The sequence below is a fragment of the Alosa alosa genome, chromosome 6 (assembly GCF_017589495.1).
Source record: "Alosa alosa isolate M-15738 ecotype Scorff River chromosome 6, AALO_Geno_1.1, whole genome shotgun sequence".
NCBI lineage: Eukaryota > Metazoa > Chordata > Actinopteri > Clupeiformes > Clupeidae > Alosa > Alosa alosa.
In genome coordinates this window covers 17,901,101-17,922,145 of record NC_063194.1, presented here as the reverse complement: position 1 = coordinate 17,922,145, position 21,045 = coordinate 17,901,101, and the positions used below count along the sequence as shown (strand labels likewise).

General features: G+C 43.2%; 1 long non-coding RNA gene across 1 annotated transcript; it reads left to right on the top strand.

Annotated features, from left to right (window-relative positions):
* The first annotated feature begins 4,858 nt into the window (after positions 1 to 4,858).
* LOC125296673 lies at positions 4,859 to 5,392 on the top strand. The gene is made up of 2 exons (XR_007193825.1): positions 4,859 to 4,912; positions 5,004 to 5,392. It is a non-coding gene; the product is annotated as an uncharacterized LOC125296673 (long non-coding RNA).
* Positions 5,393 to 21,045: the final 15,653 nt, after the last annotated feature.

Below are 21,045 nucleotides of genomic sequence, written 5' to 3'. Positions count from 1 at the left end.
TTGTGGTGTTTAACTACATTTCAACAGTGTACACTTACTTGTAATGGAAAACTGAATAGAGGAGTTTTACAATGAAAAGCCCTGCTTGAAAGTCATACAAGAACATAATACAAAGAGCTTCATAGACTCCACAACCAGAAAAAAATCCTATTAAAATGAGAATATTTCACAATGGCAAAACTATGTGCAGAAGTTTTTCCACTGAATTTCTACATGCATTTTTTACACCAACAAACTGATTCCCATGTAACCCTTAATATACAGTACAATTACACAAACTTGAAATACCACTCATCTTGAGTGTCTCTGACCCTGGTGAAGAGCTGAGTCAAAATGATCAAAGGACACAGGAGATGCAATTAGCAGCATTGTAATCAGGCCTTGGGTGCCTGATATAATCAGTCCATGCAAACAGTTCAAGCTGGGAAGCTGTGGTGTGACTTGCTTTTTTGGCCACCCGGGCAGATAATGTCATTGACCATTCATGTGGATTTTGCCTTACACCCCTCTTCCCCAATCCCACCCACCCACATCATGCCTTGGATACCCCACTCAGCCCCCTCATGGGGCAACAGTCATGTAGGCTCATCTTCTTGCCCAGTGCTCTATACTGCTATGCTGACTCAAGGGGATTGCGGGATTAAGGAATACCCTATTTATACCCACATGCCAGGAAAGAGATCCACAAAGTTTACGTAAAAAAAAAGCCACCCCGTTATGGAAATTGTCAGACTAATAGGGCTGTGGTGATACCAATACAGTTGGTCATAATTCCAATCAAGAGCTCAGCAACACATTTATGTTATTCAAATTCTGACATTTGAGTAGCAGAAAAGAATGAGTTTGATTTGAGTCAGAAAGCAATGTTACTTATGCATCACAGAGTTTCTGGAGCCCAAAGTTCGGCTGGTTTGGGAGCGGGGCTAACGGGAGGCTGGGGTCTGATCTGGTCTAATCCCCGCAGAGTTAATCTGCCTCACGAGCTGCCCAGTGACGTGGCCGGCTGGGGCCCAGTCGAGGCAGGGGTGGTGGTGGTAGTGGCGGCAACAGTGCGAACGAGGGGACCACTGTGTTGCTCTTCACTCAGCTTCCCCCTCCCTGCACCAGGAGCCAGGCTGCTTTCCAACTCGCGATCTCCCCAGCAGAGGCCCCGTGGTGGGACAGGCGTGAGGGGCCATGTGCACGACCTTCATGGTCCTCAGCACCCTGGCACTGCTCCTCCGCCGGAGGTTCTCAAACCGCGTCAGACCGTGAGTAACCCTTTCCCACTTAGTCTCATTGTCTCCTTTGCTTTATAGATATCTAGTCTGTTGTCTCATCACAAGTGTGTTTTGTTATTATACTTTTTCTCCGAAAAATCTTCTCTTCCTCATTCCTTTTCTCTGCCAATTCTTTGAGCTCCACAACTGTTTACGCATGTCTGGCAGCTGGATATATTTGTATCTATTGTTTGGATATGGAATATTTGTGTTTATAATAAAACAGCTCTCTGACATTTCTTAAAGGCTCTCGGAATTAATCAGTGATCATTTAAGATCTTACTACAAATACTTCTAGAAAACTCTCAGTTATCAAATCTTCAAAATCCACACATTTTATATCTAAAAAATTAAAAACAGCTATATAAGTTTGTGACTAATTTTACCAGCAGTTTATCCCTTCGTGTGTGTGTGTGTGTGTGTGTGTGTGTGTGTGTGTGTGTGTGTGTGTGTGTGTGTGTGTGTGTGTGTGTGTGTAACTGATGGACTCATAATCTCTTCACACCTCAGCTTTTTGTAAACATGACTCAATGGTGTAATCTGCTTCTCATTCAGGGCAGTCAGGCAGTCAGGAGAGAACAGTATACTGCACAGCACTGCATGTAGTATAAACTGGTACATACTGTACATGCATGTGTTATATCTAAAGTCTAACAAAGCACACTGTGTTTCCTCATTTAATATATATATATATGATTATTGGTAGCCTACTGAATATTACAAAATGTCAATATAGACATTCATCTATGATTTTGATTGTTATCCTATTTAAACATTACTAAGCTATTTACAATTTGGCACTGACTGACTTGTAAGTGAAAGGCAACACCTATCCAAGACAATGAAAGAAATAAGACTTATCTCAGCATGACTAAGCTAAACAAGTTATAAAATGTTCTAAACTGAAGCTGAACCATGAATGTTAACCTTAATCTCGAACGCTCCACATAACTCTGAGGTCATACAGCTGGGAGGAGGTTGCCGTGAGGTGGAGTGCAAATAAAAGTACTCAGTGACAGTTGAAGGTCTTACTACAAATACTTTTGTATAAAACATTCAGTTATCAAATCTTCAAAAACCATGTCTGGTATAGACTGGTACAGAATATGCATGTGTTCTATAATAGAAATGCAATGTCCTGCATAAAAAGCACACTGTGTCTACTCAATTAATACAATGATCATAGCCTACTGAATATTCAAAGATGTCAATATAAAGACATTCACCTTTACGACTTAGATTGTTGTGGTTGGGTATCAAAGTTGTATAATGTACACTATTTGAATTACTTCTCATGGTGAGATATCAAAGACAGGCTGAAGACCTATTTAAGCATGATTAAGCTATTTTACTTTTTAGTGTGGCACTACCTGTAGGTGAAAGGCAATACATACTTGTCTCAGCATGACTAAGCTGAACCATGAATGTTTACCTTTCAACCAATGTACAAATCAAATGTACATATCATGAAGTTTGATCTGGAACGCTCCACGTGACTCTGAGGTCGTACAGCTGGAAGGAGGTTGCCGCAAGGTGGAGTGCAGATAAAAAGACGGGGAGTGGGACAGAAGTGCGTGACATGTTTAACCCTTAAAGGTGTAGGTTTTTGAACATTCTAAGTTCCGCAACAATTGAAGGTTCTAAAATTCTATGTTGAATTCAATGAACCCAGATATTCTTTAGAATGTTCATTTCTCAACATTCCCAGAAAGGGGTTAATGGGCCTGAGCTCTTAAGGCCATCTCTTTAATCGACTCAATGCACTATCCCATCAGCCTCCTGGCTCCAGACAGGCCACACATGTAAACAACGAGCAGTGGGCCACATGGCAAACATGTTGGGTTGCATGAGTCAGTGCAGAGGGGAATCCCGTAGGCAGTTACCACACACGTTGAAATAGAAGTGAATTCAGGGCTATGTATTAACCAGTGAGAAACATGCAGAGAAGCGTTGCAGCATTTATAGGCCCTTCCTGTTTGTCTCCATCCCTAACAGGCACACGGACGAGCCTGGAGAGAAAAACATGCCCTACGTCAAGGCCGACACGTCTACAGCACCAAAATGATTACCTTAATCAGCATCACCAACAGCCACAAGGTGTGTGCTCATTTTCAGTCGTTAAGAGCACTATTAGACTATATACTGTAGGTATTGTGAACATCCAAGGACTGGATTATTTAACCATTCAGTGAGAACAGCATTATTTAAATATCTCTGAAGAAGTCAAAGTCAAAGTCTGCTTTATTGTCAATTTCTTCACATGCCAAGACATACAAAGAGATCGAAATTACGTTTCTCACTATCCCATGGTGGAGACAAGACATAATTTTACCAATTAAGTCCACAGACAAACATAACATTCAGGTAAACAATAAAAAAGTAAATAAGAAGGCACATACAATGAATAAATAAGAGCAGCAAAATTGGGTTGAAATTGTGCATAGACAGTCAATATAGTAGTGCAAAGTCAGGCCAATAAATGGCTGAGGTAGTTCTGTTTGACCTTAGTAAGCAAGTGGCATAGTGGTGCAAGTTATGTAAGAGCAGCAGAAGTATGTTGTGTTTTCAGGACAACAGGACAAAAACAACAAGTTGCAAAGTGTGCAAGTGTTCAAGTAGAGTAGTGCAAGTGGAGTAGTGCAAGGCAGCCATTGTGGGTCCAAAGTCCAGGATGTTATGTAGCTAAGGGGGGAGAGGGGGGAGAGAGTTCAGCATCCTAACAGCCTGGTGTATGAAGCTGTTGGTGAGTCTGGTGGTGCGGGAGCGCAGGCTTCTGTATCTCTTCCCAGAGGGCAGTGGATCAAACAAATTGTGAGCGGGGTGACTTGCATCACTCACAATTGTGGTCGCCTTGCGGGTGAGGTGGGTGGTGTAAATGTCTTTCAGGGAGGGGAGCAAAGCACCAATAATCCTTCCAGCTGTGTTCACTATGCGCTGCAGGGCTTTCCTGTTGTATTCAGTGCAGCTTCCGCCCCACACAGCGATACAGCTGGAAAGGATGCTCTCAATGGTGCCTGTTTTGAAGCTAGACAAAACAAGCAAGAGTTGACCTAGACTCAGAGCCCAGTGAAGCACATACGCTACAACTATAGCCTTAGTCTTTGGCTGAGTACTGATAGGAAACATACAAACCGGTGTCATATTGGAGCTTATTAAGATAAACAAGGCAAACAAAGAATGGAATGTGGAAATGGGGAAAAGAATGGAAATGCTCCAAAGCCATCCGCCACACATGCTTGCTCCACTTTAAGCTTTTAAGCATGCTCTCCACCACCAGGCTACTCCCACTAAATCATTTAGAGGTGCAACTGCAATCCATCAAAGGCTGGATTGTGAAAGGCTGTTATGAAAACAGGGCTGTGGAGGCGAGCGCCTTCGGTCGAGTCGTCGACTCCGAAACCTCGTATAAACACGTCCATGTTTTGAAGCAGCGGAGACGGATAGCGCATCGCACATTGACCGCCGCATCCTCTGGGAGCCAGCACTTGCTTATAAGCACAAACAAGAACCTAGTCAACAGGATGGCAATAAGCCCATTTGCTGTATGCTTTGTCACTAAATGATTTATAGATTGCATGCCAGCTCTTACATCCTTTTTTCACAGTGCTCTGCACCAAGACAGAAGAAGTCCATGGTTCAGCGCCCAGATGGTGGTGAGTCCTTTCGACTATACACTGATGATTTGGACCTTCACATTTAGACACATTTCGTATAATCATATCAGTATTCTGTTTTCTCTTTCAGGGTTTGGTATTAAGAACCTGTGAGACCTTTTTTTGGCCAATCATGTATCAATCAGCATGAACAGAATTCGAGCCGGGCATTTATGATTGTCTGGACAGGATGCAAGTGGGTGGACTTGCAAATATGGTGGCTTGTTCTCCCTAGCCACACTCCCAACATCTGTTACCACAGAGGTCCTGTCCTTGTTGTTCCAAAAGGAAGATCCTCAGACCCTATACCTCTGAGCAACTCTGAGTCCACAGATGGAATACAGTGCACATATTGGTCGCAGCTAAATCTACAACTCTGTGGGCTGTTTGTTTATGTCTGGATGGTCAGCTGTATACATGGCCTGTGCAAATATGAAAGAAAGTGTTGTGTGCCTAATAAAAATATCCTGATTTCTCTTTTCCAGGTTGTTGGGTTTTCTTGCTACCAATTAACCAAATATGTCCACACCTAAGCAACAAAGCAGAAGGTTGTCGAATAGTGAGGAAATATTACCAGGAAAATGCCAGGAATATGTTTTTTTTTTCTTTTACAGTTTTTTTCAATCGCTAACAAGCGCTTACCCATACTTCAGATACTTTTTCTAAACTCTTAACACAGACTCGCACCTACAAAACACAATGGTCCAAATGGGTAATTTTCTTCTCAAAAACACATTTTGTTAAAAATATTAACACATCTTTCTCTGCAAAAAACTTTACCAAAACACTGGAAATCTGATTCAAAATGAAATTATTCTGTCAAAGAATAACACTTGTTTTCACTTCACAAGGTACATGCAGTCAATCAAAGTACACCAGGTTTCAAAATACTGGCTATTGTTGACATTACAAAAACTGCATGGACTTTTATGTTTCAGTTTTACAGGTATTTGCATGCAATTTTTACACTAAATGTCTTGGTTGGGAACTGTATGTCCACATGTTATGTTCACATTCAAAAGCATTCCAGTAAAAAGCAAATCATTTTTTTTCCCTTTACTGTTTACTACAGGAGGTACAGTAGAAATACTGTTCACAGTATGATAGAACAGAAAAAGTTTTACAGTATTGCAATGCTGAACAAAATATCCATGAAACACACAAGCATTCTGAACAACAACAAAAAACAACAGCAAAAATCCCAGATAAAAAGGGGGGAGCTTAAAAAAAGCACAACATTACTGTATCTAATCTCTGCGATCTTCAGGGTTAGGCCACATGTTTTCAGCAACATCGCATTGATTACATGGTCAATGATAGTGGCATCATTGACAACCGTTCTTGCAGCCAAATGGAATGCCACCACCACGCATTCTTGGGCCTGCTCTTCTCCCTGGCCCTGCTCCTCTCACTGCCCCTGCACCTCTCACTGCATCTCTCACTGGGCCTGCTCTTCTCCCTGGGCCCCTTGCTCTTATTCTTCCTTGTCCAGACATTACAGTGTTTGTCTTTTTCTGTTTCTAAAAACAGAATTCTAATTCTAATTCTAAAAATTACTCCTCAAAGTCCTCCTTTTACTGTGTCAGTGTAATAGAACAAAATAACCCCTGCTACTGAGTCTAAACCTGACTGGAATCAGCTGTGGTTGGCCCAATTTACCCAACATAAATCGGTTGTGTGTCAATTATTGAATTCTTTGTTTATTATCAGCTGAGATATATTGTTTTTGAACTGATATAATTGCAGAAGCAGAGGTTTTTATATTGTATCTAAGGTTTGGAATATTGTTTTTACTATTGTGGGATGTTGTATGTTAACATTCGTAAATACTGCAAAAACAATCCATAATTTTGTTGGGAGGTATAGCTTGTCTGTTAAGAAAATGTAAGCATTGTGGAAATGTGTTCACTGACTGCATATCGTGTGAAAACGACATGAAATGTGTAAATGGTATAGCCACAAAGGACCGATGCTGTGCTAATTGTATTTAGAGTTTTGAAAATGTGACAACTGGTTGGACAAACACTTGTTAGCAACTGAAAAAAACTGTAATATCACACATATACAAGTTAAAAAATAAATACAATTGGATATAGTCTCTGTTAAAGAGGTTGTAAACTGCATTGTTTTGAGCATAATATTTTTCTCTCACGGCACAAAGGGGAGTTGTTGTAAATAGTTATGGCAGTTATATTTTCTATAACGGTCCTTGTTACAGCTAAGTTGGAGCAATCTCCAGCTGAAAACACTCTGTTGTTTGACCAGTAGTTTGTTTAGTGGATGTGAGGTGTTGTCCATAATGTTTAGGAGCTTTTGCTCCTTCTCTCAACAACTAGGGTTCAAGTGTACTTCCAATTACAGAGCCAGCTCTTTTAATGAACTAAAAATACAGCTGCAACTACTAAACAGGTTTGTGTAACTACAAAGTGGAGTCTGGGCTGGGTCATAGTTGTGTTTGTGTGGCAATTGCTAAGTAATAAGGTAAACCATTCTGTTGCCAATCAACAAAAAAGATGCCTTTTATGTCCATGTATGTCAAAATGATTTGATGTCCCATAACACAACCAAGAAGAAAACCAAATAGCAGCAGAAGAAAACAAAATGGTTTCATTTGAAACAACAAATTATGATCAGAAGTTCATTTCCACCAAAAACAGAGACAATTCAATTTGTGTCCCATAAAAGATTATTAATTACACTTTTAAAAATGCTGGGTTGAGGCTGTTGGGTCATTTTGTTTGGTTGTTTTTACTCATATTGGGTCATTTCTGTAACCCAGCTTGCTAGGTTGATAGTTTATCACTGCTGGGTTGATAGTTTAGGCCTGTGCTCCCTCCTGTCCCCCACCTGACGTGGAGTACACTACCCAGCAACAGGGTGACTTCAACACAGCTGCACAGTTATTTGAAGGTTGAGACCGTCAAGTCCAGCAGTTAACTGTCTCTGGTTAGGCTAATGGTAATGTTAGTGTTATCAAACTCATCTGTCATAAACGCACGTTTTGTAGGCTATTACCGGTATTATGTTTAAAACAACTCCATAATAGAGTGCGTTGGACTAATAATTTGTCTCCTGGTGGATTTTTATGTCTGTCAATATCATTCACTGGTTCATGTAAGTCTTGATATAAAGTTCTGTAGGCTAACAGTGATTAAAATGCACTCTTTTTTTCTTTGATTGACAGGGCTGACCCCTAAAACGGACTTTGGAATCTGCCTGCCTTCATGGAAGTATAACATGCATTTTATACTAGGCTATCTATTCAAAAATAAAGAAAACTATCAAATAAATAATATAAACTATCAAATAAATAATTGTGTCAAACTGTTTTATTTCATTGCATGGCTTTTGATGGCCATTAATATAGACTTAATTAATATAGAGTTCAGGCCTAAAGCTGTTAACAGAAGGTGTGACTTTCATGTAAGTAAATACAAACTTTAAGTTATTAAAAGTTTGTACCAGCAGAGTATTTTAAAAACCAGTAGTTTTGGGGGAATTTGGTTACATAACCCAAACATTACGTAACTTTAACTAAACAGTTGTGTCAACATAACCCAACATATTGGTTAAATTTCAACCCAGTTGTTGAGTTAAATTTAGTAACACAATTTGCTTGGTTAAGATAACCCAATGCTGTGTTGGACCCCATTTTACTCAGCGGCTGGGTTGAAAACAACCCAGTTTTTTTTAAAGTGTATCCAGGACATTTACTGAAAAGAGTGAACAATCCTAGAAAATCCAGTAGGCTTGCAGTGCTATGAAAACGTATTTACTCCATTCCATCTTCTATTTTTGCATATTTGTCACACTAAAATGTTTCAGTTAATCAAACTAATTTTTACATTAGACAAACTCAGATAACCTGAGTAAACACGAAATACCGTTTTTAAATGATGTTTTCATTTATTTAAGGAAAAAAGCTAACCAACCCTACCTGGCCCTATGTGAAAAAGTAATTGCCCCCTTAGTTACTAACCCGTTTAATCCCAAATTTTTACCAGACATGAAAATATCAAAATTGTGTGTCTTCAGTAATCCCATGAAGTAATCAACTATTTTTTCAAATTTTCACAAAAAAGTAGAAACTAAAGTGTCTAGGGAGATGAGTGTTGAAGAATGTGTGTATGCGTGAATGTAAATGGTAGTATTGTAGACTCAAAGTCTCAAAGTCTCAATGGTCTTGATGCCACATATTTAATGAATCTTTGTTTCTGTAGAAACATACAAAATACACTCAGTAGGATGACAATAACTTAACATTCACGCTTGCTTCAACAAAGAACGCGAGTTACTCTACTTTTCTTACATCGAAAACTCATAGCCAATCGTCACTAATACATGTAATGGAAACAAACAATACGGGCTATTCACGACACACAACAAGCTAGACAGCTAGCATGGCAAACGGCACATATCTCACTTCTAAATTAAACATATGAAACGGATACAATCTCATTTCTGTATCATTACATGTCACTTACGCTAATAAGGTTATATGAGTTTGTTTTTAACACCAGCTCACATGTAGAAACATCAAAATACACTCAGTAGGATGACACAACGAACATTCACGCTTGCTTCCATAGACATAATATACATAGACGCCGCATTGGCTGCTGGAAACGAGAAATGCGGCCGCCATCTTGGACCGGTCATACTCCTCGTTGCGTTGCAGCAGAAGACACAAGATGCCAGTACTGTGCAGCATGTTCCTGCTCAAATCGACGAACCATTGCAAACAGGGCTCGGGGGATTTACTTTTCTCAAGTAAGATTTAACATTACCGTACTAATGGTTGTATTTTGTGAATAGAATATTACCAGAGAGTTGAGAAGGAGCAAGGATCTTTGATCTTACTGTATGAGAATCGTAGCCAGCTAGCTAGGCTGTTTACTCGGTGTTCACCTGGCTATGAACTGAGACTTAATAAGTCATATTCCATAACACTGACTTAGATTACAACTGACACAAAAGGGCTATTGTAGAAATAAATCATACTAGATTTGGCTGGCGAATTTTACACAAGTGGCACAGACTGTAGCCTATATTATTGGGCAATCGCTAGCTGCTACTTGTAGCCTAAGCGTGTTGGTAGCTTCACTCTTTTCTGAATAAAGTAACTTTTCAATAGCTTAACTTCTTTATTTATCAAGTGGCTTAGCCACACGAGCTACACTTTTCTTGTCATGTGTAATTGGCACAATTTAAAGTAGCTTACTATGTAGAGAACTAGCCTACTGCTGTGTTTGTGTTAATAATACATTTGACTGGGTGGTAGTATTGTGTAGTGTTTTATTCATAGCAGAGTAACTGATAGTTTAGCTCACTACAATGTCTAAGTAGCTTGCCCAACACTGTATTATTCACATGTCATTTACCCTAACAAGAATAAGATGCCTCTCAAATTCCTTTATTCATTTTATTCATTTATTTATTTTATATCTCCCCAGAACAACTGCCTTGCTCAAGGAGACTGTGAATGAACTGAATAGTCTCCTCACATCCCTGGAACTGAGGAAGGTGCAGCTCTTCATTGCAGTATTGGAGGGCATCTGCTACACTGTGACTGAATATTTGATTTATGAGCTCCACCTTCATCACCTGCATTCACCACTCTGTGTCCCATTTCCCCATCGGCTGGTTGACTCGGTCCTCTTTTAGGGAGTTTACCCAGTTTCACTATGTACTGCTATCTTATTTGCCCACCTGCTGTCTGAAGCACTTTTTTCTTAGCCAAAGTGTACCCAAGCAATTTTAGCAAGGTGGGAACATACAAAATTACATGCACCAGTTATCAAATCATAGAACCAACTGCATGACAGTAACCTCTGTCTCACTGAGCCTGTGAAGACACTCCCGATTCTTTACTGATTGCAATGAACGGGCTGATCTTAGCAGTTTCTAAAATGTTTCTTAATTCTTATTTATTTAATCTCTTCATTGGGGCTGAAAGCTTTCTGTGAACTGTAAATAACAGATGCTGTTGATGAACCCATTGACACTGTACAAGTGACAAGTCACCTTTTGTCTTGAATTGATGAAGTTACACTTACCATGCCAAACCAATGTCTGTTTTTTAAGGATCAGAAACAAACCTACAAACTTGCACTTTACAATATTTATGGAACTTGTCTAACAAATGCTGTTGATATTGAACCCAGTTACTCCATTTCATTTACTTATGCCACACCAATGTCTGTTCATCAAACTTTATTTTTGATGGCACTGAACTGAAAATGTTAATGGATTTTTTCTGTCAATTTAACCCATTAAAACTTGTATCAAACCAGTTTCTGTCTATGCTGTCAAACATGGATTAGTTATGTTCCCAGTGTTTATATTGGATGTCATCACTTTATAATATATCATATATGAGAATATTCTATTACTATTAAGCCCACTATGAATATTAAAATACACACAACCATGTTTCCTGTATACAGCTTTTCTACTGGAAGGTTTACAACTTAATCTGTCAATTTACCCAAGTTTGTCACTAAACCACATAGGCCTACTTGGAATACCCCTCAGATGTCTGAATGGCACTGATCTCACTTAAATGTTTATAGAACCTTTCTGTGAATAATGCTGTTGATGGAACTTTTCTGTCAACTGTGAATTATATTTAACTCATTAAACTTGGATCAAACTAGTTTTGTCTATGCTGTCAAACATGGATTATGTTCCCAGTTTTGATATCGGACGTCAGGTCACTTTATATCATATATCAGAATATTCTATTACTGTTAAACCCACTATGAATATTAAAATACGCTAAATCATGTGTCCTGTATCATAGCTACATGTATGACCTTTGCAGCAAAAAAAAACGAAAGTGAGAATCTGTTCGGTATTCAGTGAGATATGATTAATTAAGTGCGCTGACAGCTCATCTCACAGGCCAAACAGATTACACTGAGTGGAGTGGATGACCGGTCCAAGATGGCGGCTCCAAATCTCGTCAGCGCTAGTAAGGAGTAGTGGTCGATGCGGCGTCTATGTATATTATGTCTATGCTTGCTTCAACAAAGAACGCAGTTACTCTAGTTCCCTGCTGAGATTCTCGTGAATACAGACTGATTCCACAGCGCTCTGCTGTCACCTACTGGCGTGGCTGATGTAGTGAACAACTAAATACAACCCAAACTCTTGAACAAACACCACATACCTGTTATCTCTCTTTTTAAATCCCTCACATTGAATTGAGGGCGCTACAGTATCAGCATGTAAGATGAATAAGTGAAAGGCAAAGGGGGAAAATAGAAATAAAGAGGAGCGAAAGAATAACGTGCCAGTGTAAAGGACTATCAAAGTGCCTGCAGGAAAGGAGGAAAAAGTGCCTACCGAGAGAGAGAGAGAGAACCCCTTTTATAGCCCCACCCAATACAGGTGCACCTAATAATGTAATTAGCCTAACCAGGCCCAGCCCTGCCCGTGCACTGACAGGCCAGGACCTGAAGGGGGCACAGGGGGTCGTAACAATGACCCCCAAGATTTTGGGGATAATATTCTGTGGGCTGATGAGTCACAGTTGCAGGGGCGCCACCAAGGGGTGGCCAGGGGTGGCCGCGGCCACCTCAACATAAACTCTGGCCACCCCTGATCACATCATAGTTTCCCAGGTATGGGTAGGCTACACTGTCTTGAAAACGATATAGCCTAGCTGTCACAACCCGGTCCAGAAGCCTCGTTTCCTAGCCTGTGACTTGAGATGCCTTTGCTTTTAAGCCATGCCATGTGGAACACTCTTTGCCAGATCGTCACGTCTTTCAGTGTGGATTCTTGCGTTTTCTCATGTTCTTGCTGGATTTACTGTTTTCTGACCAAGGATTGTTTTTGGACTTTGTGATTTTGCCTGAACCTTTTTGGAAACCTTTGCTTGGACTTTGCTTGCTCTTTGTTACCGACGTCTGCCTGTTCTGACACGTGAGTCTTGCCTAGCCCCTTTGCTTAACTGCCTGCGGCCTACCTGTGTACCAAACTCTGCCTGTTTTTTGCCACTCTGGAGATCTGCTTGAGCCCTGCCTGTACTGCTGCCTGTGCTTTTTTCGCCTACTAAGTTGACTCTGCCTACCAAGTGGTTTTGCCTGGCTGCCTATTTTTGTGTTGTTCAACATTAAAACCTAATTAACCTTTAATCAGCTTCTGAGTCTGCTTTTGGTTCCACAGTCCCTTACCTGGCCTCACCGGCCCTGACAGTACGATCTGGCCATCATGGAACCAGCAGAGATGGAACAGCTGAGGGTCGCTGTGGAGAAGCAAGGTGCGATGCTAGGCACTCATCAGCAGGAGCTTGTACAGGTGAATCAGAACCTCGTGACATTCCTCGAGAGATTCAACACCCTCTCTGGTCAAGTGCAGCAGCTGCTTATCCCTCCTCTGGCTCCAGTGCCACTTAGTCCTGCACCTCCAGTTCCTGGTCCAGCTCCCTCTCCATCACCTTTCAGAGAACCAAGGCTCCCTGCTGCCAGCCATATGATGGAGATCCAGGTACCTGCCGTTCTTTCCTCTCACAATGTTCTCTCTCTCTTGAACTGCAGTCCCTAGCTTTTCCCACAGAACGCTCCCGTGTAGCTTACGTCATCACCCTCCTTACTTGAAAGGCTCGAGAGGGGGGACAGCCCTGTGGGATTCCAATGCTCCATACTGCTCCAGCTACAGGGACTTCACTGAGGAGATGAGGAGAGTTTTTGACCGCTCTTTTTCCAGAAGCAGCGAGGGAGATCATGGGACTCCGACAAGGCTCACGGTCAGTTTATGATTATGCCATAGAGTTCCGCACGTTGGCAGCGTTGTGCGGGTGGAATGATAACGCCCTGTTGGATGTTTTTTTAAATGGCTTGTCTGATCCTGTCAAGGATGAACTGGTCTCAAGAGAATTGCCCTCAGATCTCTCTAGTCTAATGGATTTGGCTGGTCGAATCGATGCCCGCATCAGGCAGAGAGTGAGGGAAAGGACTCCCGCTCCTCTCCGGTTTCAACCTCCTGCCTCTGATTCACTCACTGCTCCACCTGTGGAGCCCATGCAGGTTGACCGTGCCCGGATTACAGCAGAGGAGTGTCAACGCCGGCGGGACATGAAGGCATGCTTCCACTGTGGAAAGGTGGGCCATTTTTGTCAGGCATGTCCTTTAAAAGTAAATGCCCACCAGTGAGAGTAGGGGGCCTGGCGGGCACAGTCCAGCATCACTCCCCTATTAAGCGCTCCTATCTTCCAGTCACGCTCATTCATGAGAATCAGTCCCATGTCCTTCACCCTCATTGACTCAGGTGCCGATAGGAATTGAATTTGTTCAGCTGCGGCCTACCGTTTTGGCATTCCTGTAGTTGCTCTTGATCAGCCCCTCACTGTCCAGGCCCTTGATGGTAGCTGTTTGAGTTCGATCACCCACAGAACAGTTCCTGTTTTGTTGAGAATTTCAGGAAACCATTCTGAAATAATATTTTTTCATGTCATTGAGAAACCCCATGTCCCTATTGTTCTTGGATTCCCCTGGCTGTCCTTGCATAATCCCCACATTAACTGGTCAGATAACACCATCTTGGGATGGAGCCCCTTCTGTCTGTCCTCCTGCCTCAAGTCTGCTTTCGCTACTGTCTCTCCTACCCCAGCTATTGAGGAGTTCCCTGACCTGTCAAAGGTTCCCCACGAGTACTTGGACCTCAAGTCTGTATTCAGTAAATCACAGGCAGTCTCCCTGCCCCCCCATAGGCCATATGACTGCTATTGAGCTCCTTCCAGGCACCTCTCCACCTAAGGGTAGACTCTACTCCCTTTCTCCCTCAGAAAGGGAGGCCATGAGCAAGTACATTTCAGAGTCACTGGCGGCTGGCATCATTCGTCCGTCATCATCCCCTGCTGGTGCTGGCTTCTTTTTTGTTGGGAGGAAGGATGGTTCCTTGCGCCCCTGCATCGACTACCGTGGACTGAATGACATCACTGTTAAGAACAGATATCCCCTACCTCTCATGTCAGCTTGACTTAAGAAATGCCTACCACCTTGTGAGGATTAGGGAGGGGGATGAGTGGAAAACAGCCTTCAACACCCTGACAGGCCACTATGAGTATCTTGTGGTCCCTCTCGGATTAACCAACGCTCCAGCTGTTTTTCAGGCTCTGGTAAATGATGTATTGAGAGATTTCTTGAATATTTTTGTTTTTGTGTACCTTGACGATATTTTTATTTTTTCACGCTCTCTTGCTGACCATAGGATCCATGTCAGGCAGGTTCTCCAGCTGCTTCTGGAGAACAAACTTTTTGTCAAGGCAGAGAAGTGTGAATTCCACAAGGACTCAGTCTCTTTTTTGGGCTACATCATCTCTCCCTCCCGGATCCAGATGGATCCCTCGAAACTGAAGGCAGTGGTTGACTGGTCCACTCCTTCCACACGGCGAGAACTCCAGCATTTCCTGGGTTTTGCTAATTACAGGCGGTTTATCAGGAATTATAGTTTGGTTGCTGGCCCTCTCACTGCTCTTACTTCCACCAAGACCTCTTTCCACTGGAATGAGAGGGCAGAGAAGGCTTTTGCTGATCTAAAGCAGAGATTTACTACGGCCCCTATACTCGCTGTTCCCGATCCCACTCTCCAATTCGTGGTTGAGGTCGATGCCTCTGAGTCTGGGGTAGGGGGCATTCTGTCTCAGAGATCATCTAAGGACAACAAGCTTCACCCATGTTCTTTTTTTACTCGCCGTCTTTCACCAGCAGAGAGAAACTACGACATAGGAGATCGGGAGCTGCTGGCTGTTAAACTGGCTCTAGAGGAATGGAAGCATTGGCTAGAGGGAGCTGACCCTCTTTTCCTGGTGTGGACCGACCACAAGAATCTTGAGTACCTGCGAACAGCCAAGCGCCTCAATGCGCGACAGGCCAGGTGGTCCTTGTTTTTTTCCCCGTTTTAATTTCTCCCCTCTTATCGTCCAGGATCCAGGAACACCAAGCCAGATGCTCTTTCTCGACAGTTCTCTGTTCAGGACACGCCCTCCTCGGGAACAATCCTTCCTTCCCATTGCCTGGTGGGAGCAGCCTTATTGGACGTTGAGACCCTGGTCCGGGAGGCTCAGGATTAGGAACCAGGACCAGGTAAAGGACCAGCTAACTGCCTGTTTGTACCTTTCTCTATTCGGTCTCAGGTGTTGGAATGGGGGCATAGCTCCAGAATTGCTTGCCATCCTGGGGCTTCTCGAACCCTGGCACTGGTCAGACAGCGCTTCTGGTGGCCGTCCATGAAGAGGGATGTCCAGAGTTTTGTGGCAGCCTGTGACGTCTGCACCAGGAACAAGACAGGTAACAGGCCTCCTGCTGGCCTCCTAAGGCCCCTTCCCATCCCTCACCGTCCCTGGTCACATATTGCCATTGACTTTGTAACAGGGCTCCCTAGTTCTCATGGTAATACATGCATCTTGACTGTGGTGGACCGCTTTTCTAAAGCAGCTCACTTTGTTCCTTTGCCTAAGCTACCCTCTGCTAAGCAGACAGCTGAGTTGCTGGCCCCTTATGTGTTCCGTCTGCATGACCTTCCTGTTGACATTGTATCTGATCGGGGCCCACAGTTCTCTGCTCAATTCTGGAAGGCGTTTGGCAAATTGATTGGTGCTTCTACCAGCTTGTCTTCAGGTTTTCACCCCCAGACAAATGGACAGACCGAGCGTGCATGACCTCTCAGGACCCTCCCTCTTGGAGCAAGACTCTTCCCTTGGTGGAATATGCACACAACTCTTTGCCCACGTCTGCCACTGGTCTCTCCCCATTCCACTGCTGTTTGGGTTATCAGCCTCCCCTGTTCCCCACCCAAGAGGAGGAAGTGGCAGTCCATTCAGCTCAGGCTTTTGTACGTCGATGCAAGAAGACTTGGTCTCGGGCCAGGACCCAGCTTTTGCGCTCAGTAGATGCCTTCAAGAAACAGGCAGACAGGCATCATTCAGCAGCCCCGGCGTACAGAGTGGGTCAGAGGGTAATGCTCTCCTCTCATGATCTGCCTCTCAAGTCCACCTGCCGCACGCTGAATCCCAGGTTTATTGGACCATTTTCCATCTCAAAGGTAATCAACCCCTGCTCTGTTCGACTTACCTTGCCTCTGACTATGCGGCGTATTAACCCAACATTCCATGTCTCCCAAGTAAAACCCCTTGTGTCTAGCCCCCTATCCCCACCCTCCAGATGTCCTCCTCCTCCCAGGGTTGTTGATGGTGGTGAGGTGTTCTCGGTGAGAAGGCTCCTGAAGGTACGTCGTCGAGGCAGGGGCTTCCAGTACCTTGTTGACTGGGAGGGTTATGGTCCAGAGGAGCGCAGATGGGTTCCTGCCCGGTTCATCATAGACCGTACCCTGATCACCGAGTTCCACCAACAGCATCCAGAGGCCCTGACTGGGACACCTGGTGGCGTCCGTCGGAAGGGGGGTACTGTCACAACCCGGTCCAGAAGCCTCGTTTCCTGTGACTTGAGATGCCTTTGCTGCTCTGGTCCGGGTTTTCCTTCTGCCTTGGCTTTTGGTTGACTGACAAGGGAGGAAGGGTACTGCTGCCTGTGTTTTGTCTACCTACCTGTGTACCGAACTCTGCCTGTTTTTGCCACTCTGGAGATCTGTTTGAGCCCTGCCTGTACTGCTGCCTGTGCTTTTTTCGCCTACTAAGTTGACTCCCAAGTGGTTTTGCCTGGCTGCCTAATTAATTGTGTTTTTCAGGTAATATAAATAAAAGTGCAGTTGTGTTGTTTTGATTGAGTAAATAACAATTACCCAATTACAGATCCGAAAAATAAAAAAAAATCATTTAATTTAAAAAATGAATTATGAAAATGCATTAAAATGGAGAATATAGTGTTTTGGAGCTAAACTCTTCTTATGTGGCCCTAATATATTATATATGATATATTACTGTTAATTTAAGTTGAAGTACAGAAGTACTTGCTTTTAAGAATATTGAAGTATTCAAAAATCAAAAGTACAACTATTTTTTCCTTTTTAATGTAATAAAAACAGTAAAAAATAAATAGGACACTTTTCGCCCTCAATGATCGCATGAGCATGATAGAACACTAACTGATTTTGTTTATAATTACTAATGGTCTAAAAATGAGTCTGCATCAGTTCTCTTTCCTCAAATCACCCTGTGGCACTGTTATTATAGTTTTGGTATAACAAATGACTGATCAGTTGTGAACAGGGGCATCACTACCCTCATTTATAAGCTGTGCCCCAGTAAAGTCTCACATAGCCTAGTCTCACATTCAACTTTAAAAAAAAACATGGGTGTAGATTTAGGGTGGGACGCTAAGGACTAGTCCTAATCAAAATTTTAAGATGACAAAATTGTCCCCACCAATATTTTAGCGAACTTATTTGTACTGCTGATCATTCCGACAGCCAGCACGACAATACAAGAAACGTCAGGGTTATCTGACGCGCAGGCTACACGCATGGAGAATGCCAATGCACAGGCTACTTTGCAGTGGCAGTCAAGCGAGCAGGTGCGCCAACGACAACGTAAGTTACCAGGGCTGTCTGCCAATACATACCCCATAAAAGGCCAAAGTAAAACATTTTGATATTGAATTTGACTGACAGAGCTTTCAATTCGCAGCCGCGGGCCTACTGGTTACGCTTCGACTTGTAACCGAGGGTTGCCATTCAACCCGACCCTCATTGCTACCCGAAGCGCAGTTGTTGTTGCAGGCAGCTCACTGCGCCGAGATTAGTGTGTGCTTCACCTCACTGTGTGCTGAGTGTTTCACTAATTCACGGATTGGGATAAATACAGAGATTATATTTTCTTAAATGCAGAGATTAAAATCAAAGTCAAAGTCAAAGTCAGCTTTATTGTCAATTTCTTCACATGTTCCAGACATACAAAGAGATCGAAATTACGCTTTCACTATCCCACGGTGAAGACTAGACATATTTTACCAATTTAGGTCCACAGACAAACATAACATTCAAGTAAACAAAAAGTAAGTAAATAAGTAAATAAGAGGGCACATATAATAATGAAAAATAAGAGCAGCAAAATTTGGTTGAAATTGTGCATAGACAGTCAATAAAATACTAGTGCAAAGTCAGGCCAATAAAAGGCTTGGGTAGTTCTGTTTGACCTAAGTAAGAAAGAAAGTGGCATAGTGGTGCAAGTTATGTAAGAGCAGCAGAAGTGTTGTGTTTTCAGGACAACAACACCAAGTTGTAAAGTGTACAAGTGTGCAAGTGTGCAAGTGGAGTAGTGCAGGCGGCCATTTTGGGTCCAATGTCCAGGATGTTATGTAGCTGAGGGTGGAGGGGGAGAGGAGGGAGAGAGTTCAGCATCCTTACAGCTTGGTGTATGAAGCTGTTGGTGAGTCTGGTAGTGCGGGAGCGCAGGCTTCTGTACCTCTTCCCAGAGGGCAGTAGATGAAACAGATTGTGAGCGGGTGACTTGCATCACTCACAATTTTGGTCGCCTTTGCGGGTGAGGTGGGTGGTGTAAATGTCCTTCAGGGAGGGGAGTGAAGCACCAATAATCCTTCCGGCTGTGTTCACTATGCGCCGCAGGGCTTTCCTGTTGTATTCAGTGCAGCTTCCGCCCCACACAGCGATACAGCTGGAGAGGATGCTCAATGGTGCCTCGGTAGAATGTGGTCATGATGGCTGGTGGAGCACTTGCTCGCCTGAGTTTCCCGAGGGAAGTACAGGCGCCTGAGCTCTCTTCGCCAGTGATGCAGTGTTGGTGGTCCAGGAGAGGTCTTCACTGATGTGCACCCCCAGGAATTTGGTGCTGCTCGCTCTCTCCACCACAGCACCGGGCCGATGGTCAGTGGCAGGTGTTGGGTGTGACCTCTCCGAAGTCAACAACAATCTCTTTGGTCTTGCTGACGCTCAGCAGGAGGTTGTTGTCCCTGCACCACGGTCAGATGGTCCACCTCCAACCTGTATTGAGTCTCGTCCGCCCTTAGTGATGAGACCCACCAGAGTTGTGTCGTCAGCAAATTTCACTATGTGATTGTTGCTGTAGGTTGCAGTGCAGTCATCGTCAGCCAGCAGGGTGAAGAGCAGCGGACTGAGCACGCAGCCTTGCTATATACTTATACTTACAATTAACCACATTATAATCAATAGGCCAAAATCATAATTGTGTATCTGTGCCGAATTTACGTAATTCAAGTCCAGTGTAGAACTGAATAAGAAAATCATAAGGCTGTATATCTTGAACTTCCAGTATGTGAGAAACTTGACTTGCCTTAATATCTCCAACCTCAAGTATGCAGCTAATAAGGAAATATAATTGTTATTTAATTAAAGGTGCCATGTGTAAGAATTGAGGTAAAAATATCCAAAAAAATGAGCTACACGCATCAAAAGAATGAGAAGAAATAAGGGCGATGATGTCATTAAAAAAATGACAAGGTATAGTGCTGCAGAGATATCAACCTGAATTAGCATGCTAAATTACTAGCCACAGCCCGACAGGTGTCATAATACCAGTTTCGCCATGGGAGGCGGTATGCGGCAACATAACCGCCAGCCAAACTGCAATACACGCGTCTCGGTTGTTACCTAGGGTAGACCAACTCACTTTCTGGAGGTATACTGCCCCCATCTTTTATGGAATGTGGAGTATGAATTGATTTTTTGCCGGACATTACACATGGCACCTTTAAACAAGGTGAACTTCTCCCCACTGTGCAATGCAGAAAAGGATGCTACAAGGAAGGGAATTCAAACACACTCAACACCTTACCATCTATTGATGTCATTGTGGTTCATTGAGATATCTGACATTTTTTCTGTTAATTGGCTTGGATACAAAAGGACATTGTTGCCTTTGTCGGTGTCCTTATGTGAACTTGCACAGGTAATCTTGCTCATCTTTACTTTATGCATTTAATTTCACACCAGTGCTTCAGGGCAGCCGTGGGCCTACTGGTTAGCGCTCGGACTTGTGACCGAGGGTTGCTGGTTCAAACCCGATCAGTAGACACGGGCTGAAGTGCCCCTTGAGCAAGGCACCTAACCCCTCACTGCTCCCCTGAGCCGCTGTTGTTGCAGGCAGCTCACTGCGCCCGGATTAGTGGGTACCTCACTGTGTGTTCACTGTGTAGTGTGCTGAGTGTGTTTCACTAATTTACAGATTGGGATAAATGCAGAGACCAAATTTCCCT